Here is a 6,571-nt window from a genome sequence, read left to right as displayed (position 1 = left end):
TATATTGTCTTTGTGTGTTCTTTTGGACTGAATTATCTATTAATCATTACAACCCTAAATCACTGTAATAACAGATCAAACGACACAGGCAGTGTGCAATGTGAATAGTGGATAACAGGTGGCAGCAGTGTGTCCGTTTAGGAGCTCTAACAAGGATTTTTAAATATACCAAATTACAGGTCAATGAGGACTTTTGAAAACAACAATTTTTTAGGTAAAAACCAGCCAGCTTTAAATCTGCAGAAGTGGTTTGGCTGAACCTTCACATGCCCCGACTGAGTTGTTTTCAGCCGCAATTGGGTTTCAACTAAATACAACAGCCACAGTCAGAATGGCTATATGGTAATAATTCATGAAAACAGTGCTTTTTGGTCTTAATTTATGGTTATGCATAAGGTTAGCAGTGTGGTTAAGGTTAGGGTTATGTTTAAAACAATTATGTATACAAACCCTGGATAAGGAAAATGTTTATATATTTTTTATTTGTATGTTTAGCTCACATAATAATTTTAAAGTATCTATTACATAACAAACGTGTCAAAAATGAATCTAGACATTAACAAATGCATTTCTATACCTTCCAAAATATTTTTTACAACGGAGGAGTACCAAGATGCCTGCGCGGTGGCTTAATTACAGTGTCCCCTGTCATTCATCCAGGGTTTATATACATCACTGGTTAAAATCACATTTTAAAGGTAGGCTGCAGTCCAAACACAAACACGTTAGTTTTACCCCCTCAGCCCTAGCTCTAGACACTTTCTCTGGGGAATCTCCGTCGAAACAGGATGATGTTTGATTGCCATCTTAAGTGTAGGTCCAATTCACAAACATTACCACCTCGGCCCTCGATTTAGCTCGAGGGAGCGAGTGAATAACGTTCATAGCTTGTGGGGTTGATATGACCCACAATTCAATGCAAACTGCAGTCACGTGTCAAACTCCGGTGGTGAAGTGTCAAATTTAATCAACACGGCTGCATTTTCGGCATGTAAGAAACAAGTATGATGCGCTAGCTTGCTAAAAACAATATAACGTTAGATTTTAGCGTTGGCAAATGGGAGTGTCTCTCAAATTGGCTTAGTCTCGTAGTGTGAAGCCAATAAAACGTAGCTAGCTTCATAAACATATTTTAACTAGCTAGCCAGCTATGGGTAAATGTAGCTGGCTACCTGACAGGAGTGCTACCTAGTACGTTAGCATATACACCACAGGCAGCAGGTGGCACTTAATTGGGGAGGACGGGCTCATAGTAATGGCTGGAACGGAATATATGGAATTGTATCAAACACATGGTTTACGTGTTTGATACCATTCCATTTATTCCATTCCAGCCATTATTATTTGCTGTCAACAGCCTCCTGTAATATACACACTCACTCACACACACTACATTGACACTCCCACACACATTCATTTACATTTAAGTCATTTAGCAGACGCTCTTATCCAGAGCGACTTACAGTTAGTGCATATATATATATATATATTTTTTTTTTATGTTTCATACTGGCCCCCCATGGGAATTGAACCCACAACCCTGGCGTTGCAAACGCCATGCTCTACCAACTGAGCTACATCCCTGCCGGCCATTCCCTCCCCTACACTGGACGACGCAATTGTGCGCCGCCCCATGGGTCTCCCGGTCGCGGCCGGCTACGACAGAGCCTGGATTCGAACCAGGATCTCTAGTGGCACAGCTAACACTGCGATGCAGTGCCTTAGACCACTGCGATGCAGTGCCTTAGACCACTGCGCCACTTCACATACACTACATACACAAACACACACGCATACCGACACAACACAAACACATACATCACACACGCAAACTTTTACACATAATTTGCTGCTGCTACTCTGTTCTTTATTTTACTCTTATCATTATATATCCTGATGCCTAGTCGCTTTATCCTGCCTTCATGTACATATCTACCTCAAATACCCAGCCTGGTCTCATAGACTAGACGTTACATAGTCAAAGTAAATCTGGAACACTCAAATGAGTATGATATGTTACGTTTGGTATGGTTACATAAGACAGATGGTTACTTAAGGCAAATATGAAAATAGGCTGGTTGGTTGGGGTGGATGTATAACACGAACGTCTAGCAACCCAAAGGTTGCGAGTTCGAATCTCATCACGGACAAGTTTAGCTGATTAGCAACTTTTCAACTACTTACTACTTTTTAGCTGCTTTGTAACTACTTAGCATGTTAGCTAACCCTTCCCCTATCCTTAACCCTTTAACTTAACTCCTAAATGTAACCTTAACCCCTAACCCCTAGCCTAGCTAACGTTAGCCACCTAGCTAGAATTCTTACATATCATACGAAATGGGTGATGAACATCCACAAATTAATACATACCATACCATACAAAACGTAACATATCATACTAAATGTGTCCCGGATTTAAATACAGAATAATAGGAAATGCTCTGAGACCAGGTTGCAGCACCTCATACCTCTGCACATTGATTGTACTGGTACTCCCTGTATATCAGAGGAGACTGGTGAAGGGAGGACAGCTCATAATAATGAATGGAATGGAGTAAATGGAATGGTATCAAACACATGGAAACCAGATGTTTGTGTTTGAGACCATTCCATTAATTCCGTTCCAGCCATTATTATAAGCCTGTCCTCCCCATTTAAAGTGCCACCAGCCACCACTGCTGTATATAGCTTCATTCTTGTGTATTTTATTCCTCTTGTGTTACCATTTTCTTTCAACTCTGCATCATTGGGAAGGGCTCTTAAGCAAGCATTTCATGGTCATGTCTACACCAGTTTTATTTGGCGCATGTGACAAATAAAATGTGATTTGATAGACTGATTTTACAGACGCATGAACAGCACAGTGCACGTGGGAGGGGAGGGCGCGAAGGAGTGAGTCGGAAATGGTGGCGAGTAGTGGGGACGAAATGGAGAAAAAGTTGGTGAAGCAACAGCTGTGCTGGAATGCGAACAATATGGGTGTCAGTTCTGATGGTCAAGGAGGATGAGGGTCAAGGACTGCAATGGTCGGTAGTGGAAAGACATAGGAAGAAGTGAGATCATGATACAGAAAGCAGTGGAGCGTCTAGTAAAGAAAGCATAAAGAGGGCCAAGGTAGTAAATGTCGTGACGTGACTTTCATTAATATGATGACTGTTATTTATTGAATCAACTATGTTTAATTGTTACTCGATTTAAATTAATCATGTAACAATTATCTCATTAGGATTTGGGGCACCACGGAATAAGTTGTTTATAGAGTTACCATCTCCCAAATTAAACTCTAAAAGGTCTTTACCTATCAATATGTATAAAACAGTCAACGTATCAATCATTACCTCTTATCAGTCTCATTCTGAACGGTCACAGAATTCTTGGATCCACAAGAACCCCAACTTTACTTATGATTCAGCACTACACAAATTAGCTTAATTATTTATTTACTAGCTAACTAAATAATAACACAGAATACATACATACTTAAAACATGAGAAAAAGTCCCTAGCGGACTAACAACAGCATGACTGCTTGGATATCAAAAGAGGGAGGAGTAGATAGGGAGAGACAAAGAGAGAGTCAAACTTATCGTTGATACATTTGGAAGCTACCCTCAAAGTAATCATAATACTTTGCTCACGAACCACCGCCCGTTTGGGTAAGAAGTCATTAATGTATTTACGTGTAGATGTCTTTGTTCGTCGTCTCTCCGTTGAAACCAATCAATCCTTCTATGGGAAGGGGTAGGTTTTAGTGTCCCGTTTCAGTGTAAGGCTCTGCTTGTCCACCAGCGGTCACAATGTCCTTCTTAGTTGTCCTCGCTTGGAGTGGAGTGTTCAAATAGAACGGATACTCAGATGCACCAATGATTGTCTGAGATGGGATTTTCTCCTTCCCACCTCCTGTGGTTAGTCAAAGTTCTAGATCCCTTTACACGGACAGCTGCAGACTGGCAACGTTCTGGTCTGGTGAGTTTATCTTCTTCACCCCGGGTTGAGGTTCAAAGTTCTAACCATTTCAAACGTGTGGACTACCGTCTCCACGCTTTCTGGTCTAACCATTTTAAGCCATGTAGCCACAGCTCCACGCTTTCTGGTCTAAAATAAATTTTGTTACCAAGGCTTAAAATGGTTATGCACTCTGGTAAAAGGGGCATTCCTACTTGCTGACACGGTCTCTGAGCTCACTCGGGGCATGTCTAGTCACCGTGCATAGCTTATATGAAAACCTATGATCTCGTTAGAAAACTAAAATCACATTCCTATCTTAACAAAAATACTCTCGTAATTCTCCATATTATATACACAACATATTGGATGTAAACTTGACAGATAAAGTGTGTATACTTTCCAAATTACAGTATTTTCATTATAACATTTTTAATGACATCACAAAATAATAAACAATATGACATGATTAGTCTTTAGATCCCCACTGACCATTCCAAACATTTGGATGTTAGGAATATGTCACGATCGTTGAGAGACGGGTCAGACCAAGGCGCAGCGTGGTATGCGTACATGTTTATTAATACGAATAAACACTAGACAAAATAACAAAACAACGAAACGTGAAGCTCAAACCAGTGGCTACACACAACAAGCCAAACACGAGTCAAGATCCCACAACTAAGGTAGGCAACCAGGCTACCTAAGTATGATCCCCAATCAGAGACAACGAGCGACAGCTGCCTCTGATTGGGAAGGAGTTGGGAGGGTCATCAGCTACATGAGAAACACCTGGGCCCGGGTGTGTCCCAGGATAAATGGACCTCTTCTACATTCATTGGGGAGACTCTCTCCATGCAGTCACCTTGATTTATTTTTGTTGTGGTATTTTTGTGGCTTTTGGTTGTTTGCTTTGGCACCTTTCAACACCTTGCATTATTACATTTATGCATGCAAAACACTCACTTACACTACTGATTACTGATTACACACACCATTGATAAGTATATTTAGTTTACTTTAGTTAATAAATATATATTTTGGTATTCCTTGTCTCCACGGTGTCTCCCTTTTTGTTACGAACTTTGAGCCGGTTTGTGACAAGTGGGGGCTCGTCTGGGATCTTGAACGTGTTGTGTTTGGGAGAAAACGTGGAGTTAATGTTGGTTTTTTGGGTTGTGTACTGCGTTGGAGAGAGACATTGGTTAGTTTCCAGGCCCTGCCCAGCCTGGAAACTCTTGCTCTACTCGCTGTTGGGACATCGGTCTGAGGAGGTGAGTACAATCGGCTGTGTACCTCAGTGGGAGATTTGGATAGGGTAGTGACATTTGCTACCCGGAGCTATAGCCTTTTCCCCTGATAGGCTTAGTGACGTGTTATGTTTTGGAATACGTTGGGCATGGTTAAATGTTTGTTATTTTTGTGGTGTCTGTGGACTGAGCAGTTGTCTCGGGGGCACATCCGTGGCTTGGTGGAATCTACCAGCGTGCTGGGGGGTTTAATTCCTTGCCAGCGGGCTACAGTGCGTAATTACCCACCACGAATCCGCACGAAGACTAGGGTTGAGTTATTGTAGGTTTTGGGGAAGCTCCATATCCCATCTCTCTTCTGTGGTGCTCGGTGTGATTGTCATTTCTCTTGTTGTGTCTGGTGTGATCAGCAGAGAGGTTGAGCGAGATTATTATTATATATACATATATTTTTTCCTGATTATGGCGTCTAATGTAGACGAGTTTATTCGCTTTCCATCAGAGGAACCGTTAGAATTATGTACTAAAGAACAGCTGTTGAAGGTTGCTGAACACTACATGGTTGAAATTAGTGAGAAACGTCTAAAATTCTATTAGGTTAATATTGAAGGCCAATTTGATGGAGAGTGGTATTCTTGAAGTTACCACTGGGGCAGCCTCTGCTGAGGACACGTTGTCTCCCCGATATGTTACAGTGGCCGCTCCATCGGTTAGTCATAGTAGTCTTCTTTTTGAACAGCAGAAAGAACTGCTTCTGTTACAGCTAGAGCATGAACAAAATGGACAAAAAGCTAAAATGGAGCATGAACAAGCTAAAATGGAGCATGATCGTGTAAAATATGAAAAGGAATTGGAATTTAAACAGGATATGGAGCGTGCTAAAATCAAGCTGCAACAAGAGCGACTAGAGTTGGTTAGGGAAGGAAAGCTCTCAGGGGAGAGTTTGCTCTGGGAAGGTGATCCAGAGTTACCTAGGGGTCGTTCCTCTTTTGGTCGTAACCCAGACACATTTGATATTGTTGGGAACTTAAGGTTGTTGCCTCAGTTTAATGAAAAGGACCCTGAGACATTATTTTTGTTGTTTGAGCGTGTTGCTGACGCTAGGAGTTGGCCTGATCTGACCGCACTTTGATGTTGCAGTGTGTGCTGACTGGTAAAGCGCAAGAAGCATATTCAGCTCTTAGTGTAGCCGACAGTGTTAGTTATGATAAGGTTAAAACGGCTGTGTTACAGAGTTACGAATTGGTCCATCACCAAGCAGCTTGGTGAGAAGGTGACAACAGTTGGTGAGATTATTAGCAAGGAAGAAACACAAAATAACTGTCAATCTCCCTCGGCCTGGGGCTCCATGCAAGATCTCACCTCGTGGAGTTGCAA

This window comes from Coregonus clupeaformis, chromosome 19 (genome assembly GCF_020615455.1).
Source record: "Coregonus clupeaformis isolate EN_2021a chromosome 19, ASM2061545v1, whole genome shotgun sequence".
NCBI classification, from domain to species: Eukaryota; Metazoa; Chordata; class Actinopteri; order Salmoniformes; family Salmonidae; genus Coregonus; species Coregonus clupeaformis.
Note: the sequence above shows the minus strand (reverse complement) of the source record.